The sequence below is a fragment of the Camelus ferus genome, chromosome 13, assembly GCF_009834535.1.
Source record: "Camelus ferus isolate YT-003-E chromosome 13, BCGSAC_Cfer_1.0, whole genome shotgun sequence".
In the NCBI taxonomy this organism is placed as follows: domain Eukaryota; kingdom Metazoa; phylum Chordata; class Mammalia; order Artiodactyla; family Camelidae; genus Camelus; species Camelus ferus.
In genome coordinates, this window is record NC_045708.1 from 33,098,480 (window position 1) to 33,125,479 (window position 27,000).

At 35.8% G+C, this 27,000-nt stretch overlaps 1 protein-coding gene and 1 long non-coding RNA gene across 2 annotated transcripts in view; both read left to right on the plus strand.

Annotated features, from left to right (window-relative positions):
- MAST2 (microtubule associated serine/threonine kinase 2) overlaps positions 1–27,000 on the plus strand; it is a 174,934-nt gene that overhangs the window by 96,890 nt on the left and 51,044 nt on the right.
- LOC116667980 lies at positions 1,984–26,554 on the plus strand. The gene is made up of 3 exons (XR_004324992.1): positions 1,984–1,994; positions 18,743–18,745; positions 22,405–26,554. It is a non-coding gene; the product is annotated as an uncharacterized LOC116667980 (long non-coding RNA).

The window sequence follows — 27,000 nt, forward strand, 5'->3', positions numbered from 1 at the left end:
AAAAGATATGCCACTACTATAGCAAATTAAATGCTCTGCATCTGTCAGTTATTTTCATCATCTGTGACATGTCTGTAAATGATCAACAAAATGAAGATACATATTCATCAACTGTTTTCAGTCTAATGATCTTACTTACTTAATAGTCTTCTTTTGGATTTAACACATTAAGATGGTTGGATTGCTTTTAGGGGAAAAAAGTAGCCTAGAAAACAAAATAGAAGCAAAATTTATGTATAGTAAATAGGGAAGTGATTTAATTTGGTATACTCATTAGGCAAAGGCTAGCTAAATAACTTGATGTTATTATTGATATAAGCTAACAATTTATAAACTATTAAGAATGTTTTGTTCTTTAGAAACAGACTCACAGACATAGAAAAAAACTTATGCTTACTGGTGGGGGAAGGGGAGGATGAAGGGATAAATTGAGAGTCCAGGATTTGCAGATATTAACTACTATATATAAAATAGATAAATAACAAGGCCCTACTATATAGCACAGGGAGCTATATTCAGTATCTTGTAATAGCCTATAATGAAAAAGAATATGAAAAGGAATATATATATATATGTATAACTGAATCACTATGCTGTACACAAGAAATTAACATGACATTGTGAACCGACTATACTTCAATTTTAAAAAAGAATGTTTTATTTTTATGGACATACACATTTCTCTAGGAAAGTTTAGTCATTGAACACAAAGTATTCCCTATTGTTTGCTAATTGATGAGTTGTAGTAAATTGTAATTATTGTAGTTACAATAGTTTCCCAGAAGCCAATATAAATACTCTGAAAAACCAAAGCTTAAATTTTTTATTTTAACTCTGTGGATTAAGTTTAATTTCAATGGTCTTTTTATGCCAACATTGGTACTGGGTGTGATATTTGAGAATGATTTTTGACCACTTATTTTTCTGAGCCTCTTGCATAAACTAACGCACTTTGAATATGTTTCTTTTTGACTGAGAAATGATCACTGACTCTTTTTTCCTACTGTACTACTTTGTCAGAATCTCTGCTTTTTGCCGAGGATCTGAAGTAAACCGGCACATGCTTTCACCCACATCGACTCCAACCCCGTCCTTCACTAAAGCCCCATTTAGTGCTGAATGTGCTCTTGCTGCTTCTCCTCTTGCCTTTTTCCTGAACACACACGCCCATAGCAGTCCTGGCAGTCCCTGTTCCAGCCGCTCACTGCAGTGGAGGTAAGGAAACCTGTGATGTGAACATGGGCCATGGAGATTGCTTCTTGCCTAATAGGTAAAACCTAAGCCTTTCTCCTTAATAATGAGGAGAAACTGAATGAAAGTCATGGCCCTGTGTGGAAGGAATTTCACAGATCTCTGCTACATTCAGAATAGGGAGAAAGTAGCATAGCATATCAGTAGTTAGTAGTATAGCATATCAGTGCGGCCGTCTTGACCGTTGGACAGCCCTGCAGCCACCCCATAGGAGAGTCATAGCATGATAGAATGCTAGAGCTCTCTGAAGGTTAAATAGCCCAAACCCATGTTTTACACAACAGGAAAATTTGATTCCAAGACAGGTTAGGTGATGTGCTCAGGTTGCTGAAAATAACTGTCTCCCTATTTCTTTCTATCCTCTTTTTCTTATGCTCAACATTATTTGAGTACATACTATATACTGGGCACTGTTTTAGATGTGAAGGACAGTGATAACAGAGTGGTAAAAAGGTAAAGTCCCTGCCCTCAGGGAACTTAAATTCTGGGAGGGAGACAAGTTAGTGAGTAAATATATAACAGGTGGACATAAGTGATACTGAGAAAATATAGTAGGATAAGGGGAATAGGGAATGTGACATTTCATATAAGATGGCCAGGGAGGTCCTCAGTGATAAGTTGACATATGAGCAAGGACCTGAAGGAAAACACGGAGCCAGAAGAGAGACGTCTGAAGGAAGGGCGTTTCAGGCAGAGGCAACAATGCCAGAGGCCTGATCTAAGAGCTTGCTTGTGTGCTCTTTGTGCGGTAGAGTCAGTGAAGCTTGTGGGGAATGAATTAGGTGGTGAGAGGTGGGAAGTGAGGTCTGAGATGTAGTGGGGCGCCAGATGAAGTAGGATTTTAAAGCCTTTATAAGGATTCTTATTTTTATGTTGAGTAAGATGAGAAGCTGTTGAAGGGTTTAGAGCAGAAGAATGTCATGATCTGATTTAGATGAAAAGGATCACTCTGGTTATAGTTAGAAGATATAGTCTAACTTAGATTGTCTAAGACACAATCTGGAGCAATGTTATACAGCTTTAGGCTTGACAGCTTTTTAATTTCTTATTTTTCCCCCCTATACTTGTTCACATGTCTGGTCACTATGTAAGTGTTTCATTCTGTTCTTCTCTTATATCTCTCCCATGCAGAGTACTAGTTCAGTGATACAGCAAGATGATTTTACCTTGTTGTTGGCTGACTATGTTTGTAATTTTTTAGGTTTTTTTTTCTTTAGTTTTTTTGGGGGAGGGGGACCAATTAGGCTTGCTTATTTATTTATTTATTTACTTATTTTTAATGGAGAAACTGGGGATTGAACCCAGGATGTTGTGCATGCTAAGCATACACTCTGCCACTGAGTTATACCCTCCCCTCTGTATTTCTTTAAACGTTTTTGAATTTTGTTCTGGGATACAGTTAAATTATCTGGAAATAGTTTGATCCTTTTGAGGATTACTATTAGGCTTTGTTAGATGGGCCCAGAGCAGCATTTGGGCTAATTTTTCCTTAATATGGAGGCAGTACTTTGTGAGCGCTCTACTCAATGCCCATGCATCACTGGTGGGAACATTATCTATTTCAGGCCCTATGTGAGCTCTGAGGAGTGTACTACCTACACATTTCTTGGATAGTTTTCTTTCCTACTTCACTGATAGGCACTGAAAACTCCAGAGAATCCCCTGCTGAGCTCTCTGTGTAGCTCTCTCTTTCCTGGTACTCTGCCTTCCAAATTCTAGTCACTTTAGCCCTCAAATTCTCAATTTTGCTTCCTCAACTAAGGGAGACTGCTGGGCTCTTTTTGGGTAACTGCTTCCTGTGTTGCTTCATAGGCATGTTCTATAGGTGGTTGGCTGGGCAATCTTGGGACTTACTTTGGGTCAATTTTAGGGCTTACTTTGTATATTTCCCTTCCATGCAACATCCAAAAGCAGTTGGACATTTCCCCATCATGGCAGGAAGCAGAAATCCAATATTCTAACATTTTGAACTCATACTTCTATCATCAGAAGTGAAGAATTGCCTCATGAGATCATTGGTTGACTGATTCATATGTTAGATAGAGATAGTAGAATCAGGATAGACTCTATTTTAATTGTTTTATCTTGTTTAGTCAAAAGTTGAGAAATGAAACAACTGAAGAATAAGAATAGGTAATATCAGCTGAGTATTTACTGTGTACTAAGCACTTTTCTAATCGCCAAAATAATCCAATGAGATGATAGTACAAGTCCATTTTATTGACAAAGTGGATAATTCAAGTAAATCTTTTATCGATGAAGGCACTATGGTACAGAGAGGTGAAGGAAGTTATTAATAAGCAACAGAAACTGGCATTCAGCCCCAAAGAACCTTACTCCAGTATCTGGTCTTAACCCTAACTCTACTGTAATATGTCTGATGAAACATGCTGTTGTGTATTTAGTTAATAAGTAAACAAATTCTGAGGACTTAATAGCTCCTGGGTACCATTCTAACCATTTAGATCATTCAGTCCTCACACCGATTCTGTGAGGTAGGGATTGTTGTTATGCTCGTTTTGCAGATGAGGAAACTGATCATTTACAGAGGTAACTAAGGTTAAATAAGGTCATTGGGGTGGGCACTAATATGACTGGTATCCTTATAAGAAGAGGGGATTAGGGCACAGACACAGAGGGAGAAGACAGCCATTTACAAGCCAGGGAATGAGGCCTCAGAAGAAACCAACTCTGCTCATACCTTGTAGTCTTGAGAACTGGGAGGAAATGAATGTCTTTTGCTTAAGCCACCCAATCTGTAGTACTTTGACGTGACAGCCCTAGCAAATTAATACAGCTACGGAGGCTTTTGATTGTGTTGCCCAAAAGGGCTCGAGATTGTAGTTAGAACTGGCCCTGCCCAGAATCTTAACCATCTTTATTGACTGCATCTTAGTGATGTTCTTAGAACCTTATAAATTATTGTCCATAGTAATTTAAAGGACAGGTCAAGACAGATTTTTAATATGATGCCCACCTTAACTGCATACTACATTTCTGTCTGTTCCTTGAAAGGAAAGGAACAGAAAGGATGGGTCTGTTATAGACAGGCCTTGATGCTAGCTATCTCTTAAGTGTCTTGGATGAGTATGATCAACCTTAAGAGGCATAATATGTATGATTTGATTTGGGTTGAATTAATTAACCTTCAAATCTATGATCGACTTGTACATCTTCTTATAATATGATTTCAGCCTGCTGATTGACACTAGACATGGGTATTGTTGACATAACCCTATCTGAAGGAATACTAGATATGGTCTATGGTGTAGTTGATGTCCCTAGAGAGAGGAGGCAGGTCTGTCTTTGGCTAAATAACCAGTCCAGCTTTAGAACTCCTGGGGATAGAAGTTTGGTGTTGGCAACTTTCTGGAACATAGAATGGCTTAGGTTTTGATTCAGTTTTGAATTGAAGACTAAAACTGCATTGGCTATAAAATGTAGCAAGAAATCCTCATTAGAGTGATCTTTATATTGGAAGAGTTCTAGCTCTAGCATACTCCCTATTGCTTAGGATTTTTTTTCATACAATCTCTAGTTAAAAAAAAAAAACAAACTATTCAGCCTTTCATTGAATATCTTCAGCAACAAGAAGTTCATTATTGAAGTTTGCAGCCAATACTAATTCAGCCCTCTGGCCTCTCCTGTATCACATGTGTGAGAGGCTTTCTGTAGACTTTTATGGCAAAGGACAGGTGTTCCTTTGGGCCTCCTCCAAAACTGGGCAGCCTTTGAAACCCCTTTTTGGTAGTGTCAAGATTGTTTCCTGCCAAAGAGAAAGCACTATTTTCATTTTACGAACACCTGCTTTTCTTATCTGTCTTTTTTTAAACAACTGCTTTTCCAAGTAAATCTAAAAGTGGAACATCTCCAGAACTTGTTCTTATCCTGACCCTATTGTAGGCAAATCACTTCACTTCTTTCTGTCTCAGTTTTCTATGTCATTAAACATTAATAGCACTTCGAGTGTCGCTATAAGGATTAGATGAGTCAATACATGTAAAATTCTTCAGAATACTCCCCAGGCTGGTATGGCACTTATTTTGCTGCTGTCTTTGTTCGAATATCCACATTTTGCTGATCCTCACACTTCATTTTGCTTCCATTAATTTTCCTTTAGCTTCCATTAGTTCTCTCAGATTCTTGCTTTCCCATGGGTAGCTCTGCGTATCACTTACCATTGTGTACCACTCATGGAGGCTTTGATATTGGTGAAGTTAAGGCAGTGACAGCTGGGTGCTCTCCTGCCCTCTCACGCAGGCACACTAACTGTTGCTGCTATAAACTGACCTCTTGGGCACACTGAGACATAGACTAAAACAAGAAACATTCTGAATTACATTCTTTTGGGGGGGCCATTTTTGGCAGTGGGAAAAGTCCATCAACACAAGTTTAAGGTGTTTCATTTTTCCTCCCCTTCCTCTGTAAGGGAAAGAATAACTTGAGAGTATATGTGGATGTGATTCTCTTGTTAGGTAAAGGAAGGTACTTTTTTTTTTTTAATGGAATTATTACTTTTTAATAAAGTAGTGAAGAATGCTAGCTGTGACTTAACCTCAGGAAACTTTGTATCGGCAGAGAATTATTCACAGATCCTGGATTCAGTGACTCTGAATAAACATATAGTTCTATTTGGCAAGGTGTCAAAGTCTTGCTTTTGAATTAAGAGCAGGAAGCTGAAGGTTTCTAGGATATTTCTGTTTTCAGAAGTAGGAAAATTTTGTTCACTGGAAAATTTTTTCTTTTGAAAAGTTGTATTATGGAAAATACCAAAAATATTCCAAAGTAGAGTAGTCTTACTTGCCCAGTATCTATGTTATCAACTCATGGACAATAGTATCTCATCTGCTTCTCACCTATTCCTCTTACACCCAATTATTTTAAAGCAAATCTCAGACCATGTCATTTCATCTGTAAATATTTCAGTTTGTATCTCTGAAGGTAAGGACTCTTTAAAAAAAAAATAAGCATTCCATTATTACACCTAAGACAATAATAGTTTATCAATATCATCAAATATCCAGTCAACATTCAGCTGTTTTATGACATTTCATTTTTTGAACCAATATCCAAACGATGCCAATACAGTTCATTTGATTAATATATCTCTTAGGTAGGGTGTCCATATAATTTATTATCTAAACTAGGAAATTTTTAATAATGAAAAAAGATTCTATTAACAGTTATATTGGGACAGCAGGCATAAACCTGGCCTGTCACGAACGAACTGGAGTGTCTGGTCACTCTGCTTTTAAGTCTTTTAATCTAGGTTTTTCTTCCTCTTTTTTTCTCTTACATTTCATTTGTTTAAGAAACTGAGTTGTTTGTCCTTGTAGACTTTCCCACATTCTGGATTTTGCTGATTGCATCCCTGAGAAGTTATTTAACATGTTCTTATGACCTCTATATTTTCTGTAAACTGGAGTCTTGATCTGATTCTGGTTTGATTTGAGGACTTGGGGAAGAATACTTAATAGTTGGTGCAGTGTACAGCTGTTAGGAGACAGGTAATGTCAAGTCTCTCCCTTGTTTTGATAGTAGTGGTCATTGATAATTATCACGTAGATCTGTTATTTTATTAGGAGTTTGCAAAAAAGGTTATATTCTCTTTCCTTTTCCATTTATTAGCTACAATACTTCCATGAAAGCTATTTCCTCCTTGTTATCTATTTGTTACCCTAAGATATAGTTAGGCACACTTACTCTTAAGTCAACTTATGTAGACTCTTTCCTGGGTCTTCAACCTGACACCTGTGTCACCAGTTCCTTGGTCAGTGTTTCATAAATACTGCTTTGTAATGAAGATTGTTTACCCAGAGTAATGCAACAGGAGATTTTTTTGTCTGTGTGAAGGCCCTGGGGGCTTGCCATTTTAGTAGCTGCTGACTGAATGCTCAGCTGAGGCTTCCTCTTTTGGCTCCTTAGTAGTCATTCTGGGACAGGGAGCTTGTCATATAGACTCTTATTCTGTAGGTGCTCTTTGAGAGGTGAAAACTGATTCAGGTAGCAGGAACTCAGCAGCCAGGCAGCTGCAAAAGATAAATGTTATTTGTTAAGTTCCACTGGAGGGAGTGGCTCTTGCAGCAGCTTCTCTTTCATGCCTCTCGATGCTATAGGAGGGGCCAGTGCTGATCCTGATTGCCTCAGGGACTAGGGTCAGTACCTTTCCTGATCTTGGTAGATAGGATAAATTTGGGACTTAGAGAATCCTTCTGTTGAGGAACTAGCGCACTAGGGGGAGGAATCAGAGACACAAATAATTTCCAATGATCCTTGGCATAGAAGAGTTAATTTTCATGGTGTATCTTCAGGATAAATTACTAGAATTGGGGATGCTGAGTCAAAGAATAAATGCATATGTAGTTCTATTACATGTTGTCAGATTTTCCTTTATAGTGGTTATATCATTTTATTTCCACCAGCAGTGTAAGAGAATATATATTTGTTCACTACCTTGCCAACAGAATGTATTGTCAAACTTTTGAATTTTTGCCAATCTCTTGCATGAGAAATGGTGTCTCAGAGTAGCTAACTTAAAAAAAGTTATACTAAGGGAGGAGGGTATAGTTCAGTGTTAGAGTGTGTACTTAGCATGCACAAGGTCCTGGGTTCAATCCCTAGTACCTCCATTAAAAAAGAAAGTTATACTGAAATGTTCCTTCAGGGTCAAGAATTTATTTCCCACTCTTATGTGGAGGGAATTAATTTTCCTTTCCTAGGAAATTGATGTGGATGCTTCCATTTTTTTTTCATTCAATTGTACACTAGGCCCTCTGAACAGAATAGGCCCAAGTTGGCAGTAGAAAAGTCCCCAGCATGTAGTGGAGAAAGAATGCACCCTTTTTTTTGTTTTTTTTTTTTTAATTTTTAAAGATCTCTTGACTTATTCATGAATCATGCAGAATCCAGTCTGACAGATAGAAAGGAACTCGATATTCAGGACATTACATCCAAAAAACCCCAGAATATACATTCTTTTCAAGTGCACATGGAACATTCTCTAGGATAGATCACATACTTGGACACAAAACAAGCCTCAGTAAGTTAAGAGGACAGAAATTATTTCAAGCATCTTTTCTGACCACAGCAGCATGAAACTGGAAATCAACCACAGAAAGAGAAACAAGAAAAAAGTGACTGCATGGAGACTAAACAACATGCTACTGAACAGCCAATGGGTCAATGATGAAATCAAAAGAGAAATTTAGAAAACCCTTGAGACAAGTGATAATAAAAACACAATCACCGAAAATCTATGGGATGCAACAAAAGCAGTCCTAAGAGGGAAGTTTATAGTGATATAGGCTTTCCTCAAAAAACAAGAAAAATCTCAAATAAACAACCTAACTTACCACTTAAAAGAACTAGAAAAAGAAGAACAAATAAAACCTAAAGTCAGCAGAAGGAAAGAAATAATAAAGATTAGGGAGGAAATAAATAAAATAGAGATTTAAAAAACAATAGAAAATATCAATCAAACCAAGAGCTGTTTTTTTGAAAGAGTAAATAGAATTGACAAACCTCTGGCTAGGCTCATCAAGAAGAAAAGTGAGAAGACACAAATAAAATAAGGAATGAAAGAGGAGAAATTATAACTGATATCACAGAAATTAAAAAAAATAAGAGACTACTATGAATAATTATATGCCAACAACAAGGTGGACAACCTAGAAGAAACAGACGAATTTCTAGAAACATACAGTCTACCAAAACTGAATCAAGAAGAAATAGATAATTTGAACAGACAAATTACTGGAAGTGAAACAGAACCTGTAATTTAAAAAAACTCCCTACAAAGAAAAGTCCAGGACTAGATGGCTTCACTGGGGAATTCTACCAAACATACAAAGAACTTATACCAATACTCCCACACTCATTCTATGAAGCCACCATCACCCTGATACCAAAACCAGACAAAGACACTACCAAAAAAAGAAAATTAAAGACCAATATCTTTCATGAATATAGATGCAAAAATTCTCAACAAAAGATTGTCAAACCAAATCCAATAACACATAAAAAGGTCATACACTATGATCAAGTCAGATTCATTCCAGGGTCACAAGGGTGGTTCAACATCGCAAATCAATCAATGCGATACACCACGTCAACAAAAGAAAGGACAAAAACCACATGATCATCTCAAGCATTTGATAAAATTCAGCATCCATTCATGATAAAAACTCTTACCAAAGTAGGTATAGAGGGAATATATCTCAACATAATAAAAGCTATTTATGACAAACCCACAGCCAGCATAATAGTCAATGGTGAAAAGTTGAAAGCCTTTCCACTAAAATCTAGAATAAGACAAAGATGCACACTCTCACAACTGCTATTCAACATAGTATTGGAAGTCTTAGCCATAGCAATCAGACAAGAAAATGAAGTAAAAGAGATCCAAATTGGAAGGGAAGAAGTAAAATTGTCACTATATGCAGAAGACATGATTCTATAGATTGAAAACCTTAAGGACTTCACACAAAAACTACTAGAGCTGATTAATAAATTCAGCAAGGTAACAGATTACAAGGTTAACCTACAGAAACCTGTTGCATTTCTTTACACTAACAATAAATATTGAAAATGGAAAGTAAAGAAACAATCCCTTTTAAAATCACATCAAAATATATAAAGTACTTAAGAATTAACCTGACCACTGGAGGTGAAAGACTTATATGCTGAGAACTATAAAACATTGATAAAGGAAATGAAAGATGATTTAAAGAAATGAAAAGATATCCCATGGTCTTGGATTCGAAGAATTAATATTGTTAAAATGGCCATACTACCCAAAGCAATCTACAGATTTAATGAGAGCCCTGTCAAATTACCCAGGACATTTTTCACAGAAATATAAAAAATAATTCTAAAATTTATATGGAAAGTGAACTTTGAGGATCTGTACAAAATGAGACTTTTATAGGCAGAAGGGAATGGAGAGAAAGATGTTATACTAGACAAAAAGGCTGGTTGGTTATTACAAGGTCTCTTTCCTTTGGGGAAGAGAGAATGCTTTTTTATCCAGAAAGCTTTCAGCCTTATTCACCTCCATTACAGCCATTCTTGGAACTTTTCAGGCAATTGCTCTAGACTTTAGCAGAAATATTTTAAAAAACTGATTTCAAAACTGCAAGGATAGTTCAAAGAGTCCCCTACCCCTTGAAACCAGTGGTTAGCAAACTAGAGCCCATGGAACAAATGTAGTTTGCCACTTGTGTTTGTGTAATCCACAAGCTGAGAATGGATTTTACCTTTCTGAAGGGATGTTTTTTTAAAAAAAGGACTATGTGACAGAGATAACATATGGCCATCAAAGACTAAAATATTTATTATTATCTGGCCCTTTACGGAAAGAGGTTGCCAACCCTTGCCCTAACCCAGTTGAGAAACAGTTCCTGACAAATCCCATCACCCTAGAATACTTTAGCATGTGCTTCCTATAGAGACATTTTCATAATTACAATACAGCCATTAAAATTAGGAAATTAGTGTTGATAAATACTGTCATCTAATTTACAGACTCAATTCGTATTTTACCAAATGTCCTAGTAATGTCTGTTTTTTAATGGAAGTATTTAATCTAGGATCTTGTGTTATAATTTTATTGTTTCTTTTTGTCCCCAAATTTGGAACATTTCTTTAGTCTTTCTCAACTTTTATAACTTTGACACTTTTGAAAATTACAGGGCAGTTATTTGATAGAATGTCCCTCAATTTAGGATTGTCTGATATTTCCTCAGGATTGGATTTGGGTTATGCATTGCTAGAGAGGAAAAACTTTTCCTCTTTCATCTTAATTTGGTGATCAGGGACCTGCAACAAAAGACAGATCAACAGGTGAAAATGCATATAATTTCTTTTTTGCACTGCTAAATATGGTTGTCTTTATTTTCTTTTTCCTTGCCCAGCCCTGTCTAAACAAAACAAAGCTACAGGACTGAAATTAACAACCCATTAAAATCAACAATAAGTTATGAAAATCATAAAGCTTTTTTTCCCTCTAAGTAATTAAGGGTAGTTAAATTATTTAAAGTATACAGAGTCCAAAGAGCCAGAATAAAGTCTCCAAGGCTTCTTGGCGTAAGGGAGAGGGCCTTGGAGTCTGAAAGACAAAGGGAACACATGACATCAATGTGCAGGCTAAAAATTTCACTTAAAAGAAAATAACATTTCTGAAAATATTGACAAGAGCAGCAATAGCACCTGCACAGTGGGACTGTGAAGAAGGTGAGAGACAGGCATAAAATTTTTATTAGTATTTACACTCAAGGGAGTTCACTGAAAAGAAACTGAAAGAAGTGGTTAACCTTAGAAGCCTATATGCCCTTTTAACGAAGGAAAGAGGGTTGGACTTAAATTGATAAATTGTGGGGAAGGATGATAAATTGTGGGGAACTAATGGAAGATAAGGGTTATTTCAGTAAGGTCTGTTTACAGAAATATATCATAGCTCTTTTCTCCCTGATACAGAGGGACGCCTTCCTTAAAAGGAAATTTGCTGGATTTTAGGCAGTTAGGGAGAAGGCAGAGAACTCTTTCTGCACTTGTTGATTCTCGGTTATCTTTGACTTAAAATAATCCTTTTACCAAAGTAGCATATTTGGGATGGCATATTCTGATCCCTTCAGCATCTTTGGCAGAGCATTACTATTCTTCAAAAAGGATAGTGTGTTCTTCTCACTGAGTTTTATCAGGTGATAACAAGCTTTTGTTTTGTCTCATTACTGTGAAGTTAACTTTGATCTATTAATTAAGGTGTGTCTGCTAGGTTTCTCTCCTGTAAGATTGCTCTTTTTCCCTTTGTGATTAATAAATATTTTATAGGAAGATTATTGAAATTATGTAACTACCCCATTCCTCATTAAATTTTAACCCACTGTTTTTAGTATCCATTTATGTTCCTTGGCTGAATTATTACACCGTGCTTTTTGATACTTGGATTGTACTATATTAGGTCAAGGGGAGTCTCTTCATTCTGGCTTGTCTTTTTGACATGTCTATATCGTTCTTTTAGAACTTCCTCTTTCTGGCCCAGTAAGATGATTCTGACTGGCTTATTTTGGCCCTCCCTGCCCTAGCCCTCAAGTTAGTCATTTGTTTAAGGAACATGATTCCTTTTAGTGGAGAATGATATTTAAAAGCCACCATATGGTAGGCATGGTTGCTGATATTTGGGTTCACTGTTCCCAGAGAATGTAAGCATGTAACATGCATTTATCTTTTAAAATTCCTTGATCTCTATATATTGAAAACTATAAGCTAACACTGACATCTCTACTTCCAATTCTACTTTATTCTAGTTTTTTCCATTTCCATAGTTGTAACTTCTTTCTTTGGTAGTGAGAAAACTGATTCTCATTGCCCTCAATATATTTATTTAATAATTTTTTACTGTGTGTAACCGATCTCCCTTTACAATCACTGACCGCCTGCATATATGCCCTTACCTTGCTAGGTCTCCACCACCCCGTGTCAAACTGATACCACTGTTCTCTGCAAGCAGACAACCTTTTTACTCTCATCAGTCTGTGACATCCCATGCCAGGCGCCTTCCCCCCAGCCTCAACCATTATCATCATCTAATGGCTTCTGGACTGAATTATTCAGAAAGGAATGGGAGGAGGGAGGATTCTTGGGTCCACTAGCTACATCAGACGCAGCCTAAGGTGCCTGCATAGTTCTTTAAAAGTAAATCTACAGAGATAATTTACATACTATAAAATTCACTAATTGTAAGTTATCCAGTGGTTTTTTACTAAATTTATAAGATTATGCTGTCACCACCAGAATCTAAATTTAGAATATTTCCATAATCCAAGAAGTTTCCTCATGCCCATTTGCAGTTAATCTTAGGCTTTTCCCCAGCCTTAGGCAACTGCTGATCTGATTTTGGTTGTATAAAGTTGCTGTTTCTGAACATTTCATATAAATGGAATCATACTCTTTGTAGTTTTTTTTGTTTCTGGCTTCTTGTATTTAGCATGTTTTTGAGGTAATTCATCCATTTTGTAGCGTGCATCAGTAGTTCATTCCTTTTTATTGCTTAATAATGTTCCATTGTATGGATATGCCACATTTTGTTAGTCCATTCTTCAGTTGATGGACATTTGGATTGTTTCCAGTTTGGGACTATTAAGAGTAAATGTTGCAATGAACATTTGCATGCATGTCATTGTGTGGACAAATGTTTTTATTTCTCTTGGGTAAGTCCTGGGAATGGAATTGTGTTATATGATTAGTTTATACTTATTTTTTTTAAGTTGTATCATTTTATATACCCAACAGCAGTTTTTGAGGGATCATTTTTCTACATCTTCACCAACAGTAGGTATTCTTTCTTCTTGATTATAGCCATGCTAGTGGGTATGTAATAGTAGCTCATTGTGCTTTTTAATTTGCATTTCCCTAGTAACCAATGATCTGAGCATTTTATCATGTTATTATCAGTCATTTGTATATTTTTTGGTGGACTGTCTATTCAACTATTTTGTTCATTAAAATTTTTGATTCCTTTGTCTGCTGGTTGAGTTTTGAGTTCTTTATGTATTCTAGATACAGGTCCTTTATCAGATACATGATTTGCCAATAGTTTCTCCTAGTCTGTGCTTTGTATTTCCATTTTCTTGGATGGAGTCTTTTGAAGTACAAAAGTTTTAAATTTTTTCTTTTATGAATCATGCTTTTGGTATGGTATCTAAGAACTATTTGTCTAACCCAAGGATATAAAGAATTTCTTCTATTTTCCTCTAGAAGTTTTATGGGTCTTTTTGTTCTTAAATTTACATCTTTGATCTGAGTTAATTTTTGTGTATGGTATGAGGTAAAGGTAAAGGTTTTCTTCTTTTTGGATGTGGCTATCCATTTGTTCCAGCATAATTTTTAAAAGGCTGTCTTATCCTTATTATCTTGGCACCTTTGTTCGAATCAGTTGACCATAAGTGTTAACGGTTTATTTCTGTACTCTCACTTCTGTTCCATTAATTTGTATGCCTATCCTTGTGTTAAGTCCACACTGTCTTAAATAATACCACTTTATAGTCCGTTTTGAAATCAGGTAGTGTAATTCCTTCAGTTTTATTCTTCTGTTTCAAAATTGTTTTGTCCATTTTGGTTGCTTTGTGTTTCCACATAAATTTGAAGATCAAGTTTGTCAATTTCTACAAAAAGCCCACTGGAATTTTGATAATGATTGCTTTGAATTTATAGATCATTTTGGGAGAGCATTGTCACCTGAACAACACTGAGTCTTCTAATTGATGAACGTGGAATATCTCTATTTATTTAACTCTAATTTCTCTCAGCAGTATTTTGTAATTTTCAGTGTACAAATATTACACTTCTTTTGTTAAATTTGTTCCTCTTTCTAATGCCATTGTGAGTAGACTTATTTCTTATTTCATTTTCAGATTGTTTGTTGCTATTATATAGCAATACAACTGGTTTTTAATGTATTCATGTATCCTGTGATTTTGCCAAATTTGTTTATTGGTTTATCCTTTTGCATTTTCTTTCCCTTTTCTTCTATTTTTCTTATCTCTTTCTTAATGGCTTAAAAATTTTTTTTCATTTTTAATTGTGGTTACATATACAGAACATAAGATTTGCCATTTTAACTATTTTTAAGTATACAGTTTTGTGGCATTAAGTACATTCACATTATTGTGCAACCATCACCCCATCCATCCATTTTTATTTTTTTATTTTTTTTTTCAAAATAACATGCTTTATTATATGTATGAGATTTTTTTTTTTTAGGCTTTAAGTCTTTTTTTTTTAACATTTTTTATTGATTTATAATCATTTTACAATGTTGTGTCAAATTCCAGTGTTCAGCACAATTTTTTAGTCATTCATGGACATATACACACTCATTGTCACATTTTTTTCTCTCTGAGTTATCATAACATTTTGTGTATATTTCCCTGTGCTATACAGTGTAATCTTGTTTATCTATTCTACAATTTTGAAATCCCAGTCTATCCCTTCCCACCCTCCACCCCCCTGGGCATCTATCCATTTTTAGAATGTTTTCATCTTTCCAACCTTAAACTCTGTACCCATTAAACACTATTCACCATTCCTTCCTCTCCCAGCCCCTGGCAACCACCATTCTGTTTTCTTTGTCTATGAATTTGACTACTTCAGGCACTTAATACAAGTAGAATCATAAAACATTTGTTCTTTTGTGATTGGCTTATTTCACTTAGCATAATGTCTTTAAAGTTCATCCATGTTCCAACATGTGTCAGAATTCCCTTCCTTTTTTAGGCTGAATAATATTCCATTATGTATATACACCACATTTTGTTTATCCATTCATCTGTTGGACACTTGGGTAACTTCCACCTTTTGACTGTTGTGAATAATGCTGATGTGAACATGGTGTAGGTATATAATCCAGTCACTGCTTTCAGTTCTTTTGAGTATGTGCCCAGAAGTGGAGCTTCTAGATAGTACAGTAATTTTTTGTTTAATTTTTTTGAGGACCCACCGTTACTATTTTCTACAACACCTACACCATAGTACATTCCCACTAGCAATGTGTAAGTGTTCCAGTTTCTCCACATCCTAACCAGCATTTGTTCTTTTCTACATTTGTAGTTGTTGTTTATAATAGCCATCCTAATGAGTGTGAAGTGGTATCTTAGGTGGTTTTGATTTTAATTTCCCTAATGATTAGTGATGTGGGGCAGCATTTCATGTGCTTTTTGGCCGTTTGTGTATCTTCTTCAGAAAAATGTCTGTTGGAGTCCTTTGCTTATTTAAATATCTGGTGTTGTTTATTTTTTTGTTGTTGAGTTGTAGGAGTTATTTATATATTCTGGATGTTAATTTTTATAGTATCTTTGTATAGATTTTTTGCTGGTTCCTTCTGGATTACTAATTATTATTTTTGAAAGAGGTATATCCTTCCTAGTCTAAATGTTTGTAAGAAGTTTGTAAAGAAGAAAGACCAGGACAGTGGACTAGACAGTTAAGAAGTGTCTGCGGTTCATAGTGAAGCTCATTATATTTCAGTTTTTTCCTCTTGAGCTGAAAGTCTGTCTTTAGACTTCTATTCTATGGTCCTAAACAGAGTCCAGGAAAGAAGTTCATGTAGCCATCCATTCATTGTGTCTCTAACTGTCTTTCCCTAGTTCTCTTTTTGGTTATGTTAAAATTTACCTCATCTAATTGAGGTATAATTGACAGAACATTGTATTAGTTTCAAGTGTACAGTTTAATGATTCAGTATTTGTATATATTACAAAATGATCAACCCCATTAAGTCCAGTTAACATTTGTCACTATTCATGGTTGTAATTTTTTTCTTGTAATGAGAACTTTCAAAATCCACTCCCTCTCCTAACTACTTTCAAATAGCCAGTAAAGTATTTATTAACTAGTCATCATGCTGTATGTTAAATCCCCATGACTTACTTGTTTTATAACTGGAGATTCATACCTTTTGACTCCCTTTGTCCATTTTGCCCACCCCTCCTCCCTACCCCTTGCCTCAGGCAACCACCAGTCTGTTCTCTATATCCATAAGCACAGATATATTTGTTTGTTTGTTTTAGATTCCATATATAAGTGATATTGTGTGGTATTTATCTTTTTATGTCTGACTTATTTCACTTAGCATAATGCCCTCAAGGTCCATCCATATTTTCACAAATGGCAAAATTTCATTTTTTTAATGGCTGAATAATATTCTTCTATGTGTGTGTGTGTGTGTGTGTGTGTGTGTGTGTATGTGTGTATTCTTCATCCATTGATCATGTACAATTTTAATTTATGAAACATCTAATTAAGTTTTTCCGTATCCATCTGTTCTTGTTTCATTACTCCCAGTTTTGATTCATTAATTTTTATTTTTTAATGTTATTTATATTTTTGATAATATAAAATGTTCTGTATTTGCAAGTCTTTTTCAGATTTTTATTACTTAAATTTTAACCTGTGAAAGTTCTTCTTCCCATTATTGATTATATTGGCTGACTTTCTTAGCATTAGATTTTTAAAAGTGTTTTGGTTATTATTGTAAACAATAATTTGTTTTCTATGACGTTATTACTAACATATGCAAGTACTAACAATTTTATATCTTTCCATCCTATCCTCAGCTTTTTGAGTTTTATTTGTATTTTCAGAGATTCTGATATTAAGTTCAGGAGTAGCAATGAGATCAGATGCCTTTATGTTTTTTCTTGACTTTAAAGGGAATATATTTAAAGTTGCTCCCTTGACTATAATAATTTTCCTTTAAATTTTGAGTAAAGATCTTTAAAATTAAGAATATGTCTTCTGTTTTCTATTTTCTTGAGTTTTCCTTTATATCCTATTAAACTTTATCAAATACCTTTCTCTCTTTTTTCTTTCCAAATCTTGATATATTTCGATATGAAAAAATCATATTTGCTAACATTAACATCACCATCACTCTCATCAGAAAAGTCTAAATATTGGGAAGCTGTCAAATTCATGATATAAGTTTTTCAAAATTCTGATTTTTTAAAAGGTCGAATTTTCTTATTGGTAACAAATACAGTCAGTTGTTTTCCTTAAAGTGATAGACTTGTTTTGTTCATTTCAAGAAAGTCTGAATAACTGTAAAATGATGTTCATGTAAAACATGGCTCACGACTCAACCAACAGCACCCATGTCTTCTTTAAGACAATCGTACTTTGATAATTCAGTACTAAGTAGTGTTTTACACATATGTATTTTGTCAGAGTATTTAGAAGATAGTCAAGATTTAATAAAACTACTAATTTTTATTCCTTTGACAAGTACATTCTGAGTCAGTCTAGAATTTTTTTTTTAACTGCAAATGAGTGATGGTGAAACATATAATTGACTAATAGAACATTTTGGTTCCATTTGTGGTGAGGTGCCAGAAGTTTTACCCACTGTTGCTATTGTAACATCACTGCAAATGTCACGTAGTGAAAAAGGCAAATCATTCCTTTCATTTTCTGTGAAAATAGTTTTGATATGGCAGTCCTTCTAAAAAGGGTCTCTGGGCCCCTTAGGGGTTTGCAGACCAACTTGATCATGATTTTTTTTTAAACTTGCTAAAATTTTACAGAATTAAATCATGTATGCTTATAAAGGAAATGGACCTATAATTTTAAGGCTGTTGTTATCTGGCTTTTAATCAAAGTTATATGAATGTCATAAAGTAACTTAGCTTTCCAAATTTTTGTTTTCTATCACAACTTTACATTAAGACAAAGATTACTTGTTCCTTGAGAGTGTGTTAGTTTTCTCCTGTAGAGCTAGCTGACTTGTGGTGGGAGTCTTGTGGAGATGTATAATAAATTCTATAATGGAAAGTTATACAAAATTCAGTGCCAGTGTATGGAAACCAATCTTTAATTCTGCCCTGGAGAACACGAGGCTTTAGAAGAGAAGAAAACTCCTGAGTAGAGAAGAATTAACATATTTTTGCCAGGTAGACATTTGAGGCAAGGGTATTTAAGCAGAAACAATAGCATGTGCAAGCGAGTGAAGACATAATCGTGTGGGTTTGTTTAGTATTGGGGTGTAAAGTGGATGGAAGGTGGATTTGTGGGGAGGTGATGATGGGTAGGACAAATGGACAGGGAGCTGTATCATGAAGGGTCTTGAATGGCATGCTGGTGACTAGTTTAGATATTTATTTGGCTCTCATAGTTATCAGAGGATTTTGAGCAGAGGTGTGACATGATCATTTGCTAGTTTTCTTTAGACATACCACTACTGCTTAGAATTGAACCATGATTGTACCAATTAAAATGCAGTATAATTACTACTGTTAGTTACTGCTTTCTACAAATGTCTTCTACCTGGGTAAATGTTCTATCCCAGCCATCCCCTTTCTATTCACTTTACATAGCTGTAAGCTACTCACATTTCAAATATAATTTTATTTTGTATATATGGACATAATTTCAAAAGTCAAGTAATTCTTTAAGGCTTATAAAAGAAAGCTAGATATCCTTTACCCCACTCTTACGATCCTTGATTCTTGCTTCTCAAAAGTAACCATTTAAAATTATTTTATCTATTTCATTGTCAGTTGTGACTTCATAACTTATTTCTAATTGAATCATTGTATGCTGTCATTATGTTTGTTTTTACAACCTTTTGTTTTCTTGAGGGTAATAATTATCTCACTTTTACTTTGCTTTATATTCTATGTAGAATTAATTTATTCATCTCCAGAATTTTTATCAGAGCTGCAAAATGCTTCTCAGTAACGTTGCATTAAATGATCTAATCATCCACATCTGTGCACACACACACGCCCACCGCACTGGATTACTCTAGAACTCTGTCATCTTCTGCTCCAGCCTAAACTGATTATTCTTTAGTCCTCTTGCATAGTTGTCATTATGATATTACCAATACCTCTGACCTCTGTCCACTGTGGATTCTAATAAGTTTCCCAGATCTTCTGCCCTTCTCTTAGTCAAATCCTTCATTTCGGTGGAGCATAGCCACCCAGATTCTTAAAAGGCACCTGTTGCCTGAGTTCTCTTCCCTCACATAACTAAGTTTCTTCAGCTGTGGACCTCTGAAGGCCAAGATTGATTATATTTTGCACATTTTTTAGTCCTTCCAGTGCCTGGTATAGGACCTTGCAATTAACTGTCATTAAAAATGACTGGGATATAGTGGTTTGACTGCTGGAAGTGGGAGCTTGGTCCTAAAAGTAGACTCTGTATCCATGGCTATGTCATAGAAATGGAATTATGTTCTAATCTTCTCTATTATGGAAATTTGGACAGGCCAGGCAGCTGGGCTGTTTACTGAGGAGGAAGACAGAAAAGAAGGGTTGTTACTAATGCAGGATTTAATCTGGATGTTGGACAAACATTATGGAGTAATTACAAGATATTCTGTATTTCCCTTTAACCACTAATTGTCAAAGAAACTGGTCTGGAAATGTAGCCTGGCAGTGGGCTTATCATTTGGAACTTCCAAAGAAATCCAGAAGCTATGGGAGCTAGTAAAGACAAACCAAATATACCACAACCACCCAACAGTATGTAATCAGAGACAGCATTAGACTGCTTTGTTTTACCGAGGCTCCTGTTGGTGGAAAGCCTCTGCAGTGGAGGTGCACTCCATTCAAAAAAAAAATCTTTAGTCTCACTGACCACTTTCCTTTGATTATCAAGAAATGCACTGCTTTAAGAATGCATTACAGGACCACTCTCTCCCATTCATTAGTTATCCAAATAATAATAACTGTGTTATCAGCCACTATCCTGGGTACTGGAAATATAGATGTGCTTAGAATACACAAATTCTTAAGCAGTGTCCCCTCTAGGGCTTTTAAATTTCTCTGCCAGATTCATTCAGTTAGAGCTCTGTGAACATCAGCTACAGTCACCAATGACAGAATTATCTGACTTTCTTTATCTTGAGAACAGGAATGGGGGCATGGTGCTGCTGCCCTGTTAGGGAAACTTCCCACTATGTCACATGATTCCAGGGGAGGAGATTGTACTGGCTTACATTTAGCCAGTTACCCCCTCTCCTTTTGTTTTTTATTTTAAAACTGTTGATTCATTCCAAGCATTCTGTGCCTATTAAATCCATGTGGTACCTTGTACATTGGCATTTGAGCTCTAGAGGTAAGTTTATTTCTTTTCACTCTAAGTTGATATTGTTGCAGGACTATGTTGCTGAGACTTTCAGGCCTGGCTGTTATAATCTGCTAGAAGCTGAATCGTGTTTCCTTTGCATTGTTGGTGGTCTTTTCTTCTATAACACAATGAAGATCCAGGATTGGCCAGCATAGAGATAATCTGTACCTCTTTACCTGATCAAGAGTTTTTTGCTGTACCTTGATTTAGAGTCGGTGTAAGGATGGTAGCTAAGATTGCCATGACTAAGGAATTTGGTGAGAGCATAGTCTTTGCTGAGCCTCTACGATAACAGATCTCCTCCCTAGTATTTGTGGCTGTGTCAAAGTTCTACTCCAGTCCCTAAAGAAGTTTTTTTTTTTCCTTTCTTTTTTTCCAGCTTTACTGAGGCATAATTTACATATAACATTGTGTAAGTTTAAGGTGTACAATGTGATCATTTGATACACATACATATTGTGAAATGTTTACCACAATAAGGTTAGTTAGTACATACTTCACCTCACACAGTTACCGTTTTATCATTGTTGGTGAGAACATTAAAGCTCAACTCTCACAGCAACTTTGAAGTATATAATATAGTATCACTAACCACAGTCACCATGCTGCACCGTAGATCCTTACCTAGGGTGGTTCTTCATATCCTATCTGCCCACGCATTTTCTTTCCCTGAAGTTAGTTAGATTATGCATAATGCCCTTGTTTTTCTAAATGTGCCTTCTAAATCATCTTTAGGATGGAGCGCCACATTAAGAAAGTCCCAGGGCAAAGAGAATGTAAGTTACATTAGACTTTCAAAAAGTGTTGGTACCTTATTCTAACTTAAGGAAAACTACTTAGCCTCTGTGTGTTTCAGGCTCCCTGTACAAAGCAGATTATAATAGTACCTACTTCAAAGGGTGTGAGATAGTACATGCAATGCTTTAAACAGTGCCCAGTTAGCACTTAATAAAACTAGCTATTATGATTTTTGTCTTAAATGCATAGGTAAATTCAGTAGAGTGGGAGGAAAATCCCAAGGGATCTTAAGAGAGAAACCAACAGCTGAACAGTGGAAACCAGTTTTGGAACTCCCAAGAAAGGAGGCCAGAGAGGAGGTATATTAGTCTGCATATCCTTTAGGGGGAAGAAGATGAGGCCTTGGCTTGTTTTAGGTAGGGATAACCTTAGGTTAGGGTAGAATTGAGATCCCACATATAATTAGGACCCTCGGAGAACTTTACTCACTGTAGGAATGGACTTGGAAAACAGTTTACCCACTGGCACAGAGAGGTAAAATGAAGTTCTGAAGTCTCATCTGGGTTTTAAATAGGCTCTTAATAATAAAGAAAAATATCTCCTTGAGAATTTTAAACTATAGGCCTTCATTCAGCTGAATTTGGAGCCTATGCTCTATGTGTGTTCTAGGAGCTGATTCTAGGCTGTCAATAACCCTGACAAATCTGCCAGAAACAAACTCAGAATTTTTGTTGAAGACACACCCTCAAATCAGGTAGTGCAAGATTCCCATAAAGCCACATTAAAAGTGAGTTTCCAGTTCATAATTATAGACCATACAAGGAAACAGATCCACCACAAGTGAAAATGAGTAGAAAAAAGAAACAGTAAAATTAGACCCCTAAGAACTTTAGAAAGTAGCATTATGAATCAAGACTAAAAAAAAGTATATTTAAGATAAATAAAAATATAAAAGAATGAAACAAAAATGAGAGGACAAAAGACATTTAAGAAAGAAAGATCAGGCATATTTGGGAAAAAATGCCAATTAGAATTAAAGGAATTAAATACATTGCAACATTGACTTTGAAAACTTAGTATTCAGATTATATAGTAGAGCTGTGGACGACGTTAGTAAAATCTTGTCTAAAGTGCAACACAGACATAGAACGATGTAAAATATGAATGAGAGCTAAGAAATACGGAGGATATAATAAGAAGGTCCAACAGAGTACAAAGAAATGGGGGAAAGGTCATATTCATAGAGATGACTGAGACCTTCCAGAATTGATTAGAAATAAACAAAATACCGTCATGGAGCACAATAGGTAGAAGTAAATCTCCATCTAGATACATTGCAGTAGAATTGCAAAACCATAAAAACAGAGATCTTGAAAGGAGCTAGAGAACTCTGAAGAATCCACAAAAGCTGAAAGATCTGTAATAAATGAATTCGGTAAGGAAGTTTACCTAAGAAAATTGAAAACATAATGTACACACAAATATGCCAATGTTCTTAGTAACATCATTTTAAATAGCTGAAAAGTAGAAACAACCAAAATGTTCATCAATTTGTGAATGGATAGGACGGTGGTCATGGAAGTCAGAATCCACTAAGGAGTGTGTAACAACTCACCTGCCGAATCAATTTATGAATGGATAAACAAAATGTTGTATAGTCACATTATTCAGCCATAGAAAGCAATGAAGTACTAATAAATACTGCAACATGGATGAATCTTGAAAACATGCTAAGTGAAAGAAACCAGAATCAAGGACACATAATGTGTGATTCCATTTCTATGAAATATTCAGAAATAAGTAATTCCATAGAGATAAAATTCTTTGGTGGTTGCCTGGGAAGAGGGAATAGGAAATATGGGGATGGAGAGTGATTACCTATGGATACAGGGGTTCTTTTGTGGGTAATGAAAATGTTCTGGAATTAGTTGTGTTGGTTGCACAGCCTTGTGAGTGTACTAAAAACCATTGAATTGTATAAGTTAAAAAGTTAATTTCTCTGGTATGTGAATTATATCTTAAAATTAGTTATGTTAAAAAAAAAAGCAACAACCAGAGAGAAAAGAAAAATTAGCTGCAATAATCTTAAAAGGAAGCTTCTCAACAGCAGTAACAGGAGCCATAAGACAAAGTATCTTTAAGGTACTGAGAAAAAGTTACTCTCAACAAGAGGTTGTAGAATTCCATACCTGTGTGATTGTCATTGGAAGTAACTGAGAAAATATAAAGCCATTTTCAGACAAACAATAAAATTAAGAAGGTTTACCAATATCAGATTCTCACTGAAATATTTGCTAAGAAGAAAGAGGAAAGGTGTGAGATCCAAGACGAAATGCTGAGCAAAGAAACTGGAAAATAAGGGTAAATCTAAGCAAGCAATTATTGTATGAAACAATAATAATTACTAATTTGGCAATATAAAAGCAAGGTAGACCTGAACGACTGGACCAAATAACATGTAAATTGGAAGTGGTGGGGAAATTGGACTTAAGATCTTTTAATTATGTTCAGCAGATAGGTTGAGATGCTAGCTAACCTTGCTCTTTGTTAAGACAAGAGTGCTTGTTAAAAGTTTAATAATAATAACTACTGTTTTTTACAAAAGAAAATAAAACAGTGTATAATTTCCAAACCAATGAAGTAGGGGTTAAAAAATACTTCATTAATCCAAGGAGAACTGCCATCCCCAAAAAAAGATAGAGTAAGGGGGATTAAGTTGGAGCAGGTCACAGTGTTACATAGGGAAATTTGGAAGGGGACATTAGAGGAGGTAAGGGATATTTGCTATTATACAGCAAAGGGAAGGGCATTCCAAGTAGTGCAATAGTCCTGGTAGTTTGGTACCTGTATGAAATTAGTAGCCTTCGGAAGGTTTTGGGCAGATGAGTAAAATCATCTGATTTATGCTTTAAAAAGATCACTGTGACAGCTTGTGTTGAGAACAGACTGGGAATAGAAGACAGAAGTAAACCAGAGAGACTAGTTAGGAGGCTGTTGAAATAACCAGGCAAGAGATAAATAATGGATTTATCTCCAAGCAGCACCCTTTATTGACTGAGAGAACATGCATTATCCCACTCTAGCTTCTCAGTCTCTACAGAGATGTCATCCTGGTTGTTACTCTAAAGTCATGTCTGGAAGTTCTTGACCTTAAATGACCCCAGAGTCTTCTCTATTTTATTGGTCACTCTTAATGAAACAGAAGTGGTCTTTTCCTCATTCTAAATTCTGAAAGGAAGTAGCCAAGTGCTAGCCGGTTAATTACTGAGTGCTTAAATTCCTAGGAGCACCTGGATTTCCCAGATTGGGAGGTTGGAGGTTGGAGACCCTAAATAGTGTGCAACCATGCATTCTATGCCATAATCTATATTCCTTCAGACTGGGAAATGGACTTCCTAAATAAATTGATGGCATCTCCAGCAGAGCAGAGGCTCAGATTAGAGTACCTACTGGTACTCTAGGAGGCATTTTTGAAGTCTGGGAACTCTCCAAATATGGCCACAATTCTCCATATCACAGAGACTGCATAGAGTGCCTTAGTCTTTGCTCCCACTATCCACCAAGATGACCATGGTGGGAAGATGAAATGTCAGGCTTTGCTCTGAGTGACCAAGTGACTATCATTGTAGAGGGCAGCAGTCTGGTGTAACCCAGTCCTTGGAATAGGCAGCAGAGCATCAGCTTAGGGGGTTTCCAGGTTACCTTCCATGAGCTGAGAATTAGTGTGGCTGACTCTGTAAACATCCAGTACTTTCATCTTCTGGGATAAAAGAATGAAGACATGCTCTTTATCTTCTAGATCCTGAGGAAATGGCCATTGCCTGTTGAAATGGAAAAATTAGCCAGTTCCTTGTTTTGGATATTAGCTGAGTCATGGCAACTGTACCAGGATGTCTGACCTTTTTTTCCCCTGGCAGCTGTTGCATATTTGCCAAGTGAGATTATATGTACCTTCATAAAAAGGCATGTGGCCTAGAAATATGATCTTTAGTGATTTGGATTTAATTTAAATTTTAAATAAGATCATGGCAAATGAAATTAGATCAATTATCTGTCCCTGCAGTTTCAAGAGATCTTCATTTTCATAGACAAGGAGTTTAGACATAATGGCTTGATATAACTTACAGTGCCAGGTGTACAAATAGTCTCTTTTATTATATTAAATCTTTGTAATAAGTTATACTCATCCATTCTTTGATTTAACAGATATTTATTGAGAGCTTGCCATGTGCCAGGCAGAGTCCTAGGCACTGAGGAAAACACCACTAAATAAAGCATGCACAAGCCCCTGACCTCATAGAGCTTAAGAGCCTAATGGGAGGAGAGATAACAGAAGACATGTGCAGAATACATAGTATGTTAGATAGTGGCAAGTATTGTAGAGGAAAATATATTGGGAAAAGAGGGTGAGTATGTTTGGGAGGGAGGGGGTTACCAGTTTAAATAGAATGATTAGGGGAAAATCCATTGTGAAGATTGTACATGAGCAAAGACCTGAAGGAGATGAGGAAGCAAGCCATGAGGGAGACAGGCAAAGGAAGTATCCTTTTTAAAGGCCCTGAGGCAATGGGCACACTCAGTGTGTTCTCAGAAAAGTGAGGAGGCCCATGTGGCTGGTAGAGTGAGTAAGAGGGAAAGAGGGGATGGAGATCAAGAGCATGTAAAGCTCATAGGCTGGATTTAAGAACATGGACTTCTACTCTCAGTGAGACAGGGAGAAGTTTAAGCAGAAGAGTGACTTTAATGTTGTTTACATTAAAATTTTGTATAGCTTTATTGAAGTATGATTGAAATATACTAGGTTGTACATGTTTAAAATGTAGTTTGATGGCTTCTGATATATGTACGCATCTCTGAAACCATTAGTATAGTCAAGACAATAAATATATCTGTAACTCTCCCAAATTCCTCATGCCTCATAATACCTCCCCTACCTCTGGTTGGTGACCACTAATCTGTTGTCTATAGATTATTTAGCATTTTCTTGACTTTCATATGAATGGAATCATTCAGTATGCTTTCAGCATAATTATTGTGAGATTCATTTATTGCGTGAATCAATAGTTTGCTCCTTTTCATTGCTGAGTAGTAGTCCATTGTATGGACATATTATGATTTGTTTATCCTTCATCTGTCAGTGGACATTTGAGGTGGTTTCCAGTTTTGGGCTGTCACAAATATTAAACAGTGTATAGTTGGGTCCTGCTATTTTATCCAGTTTGATAGTCCTTGTGTTAATTGAATATATATTTAGAACATTTATATTTTATGTGATTATTGGTATAACTGGATTTCAATCTATTATCTTGCTATTTGTTTGCTTTTTGATCTGATTGTACTTGTTCTCACTTTATTCTTTTCCTGCCTTCTTTTAGATTGAGTATTTTT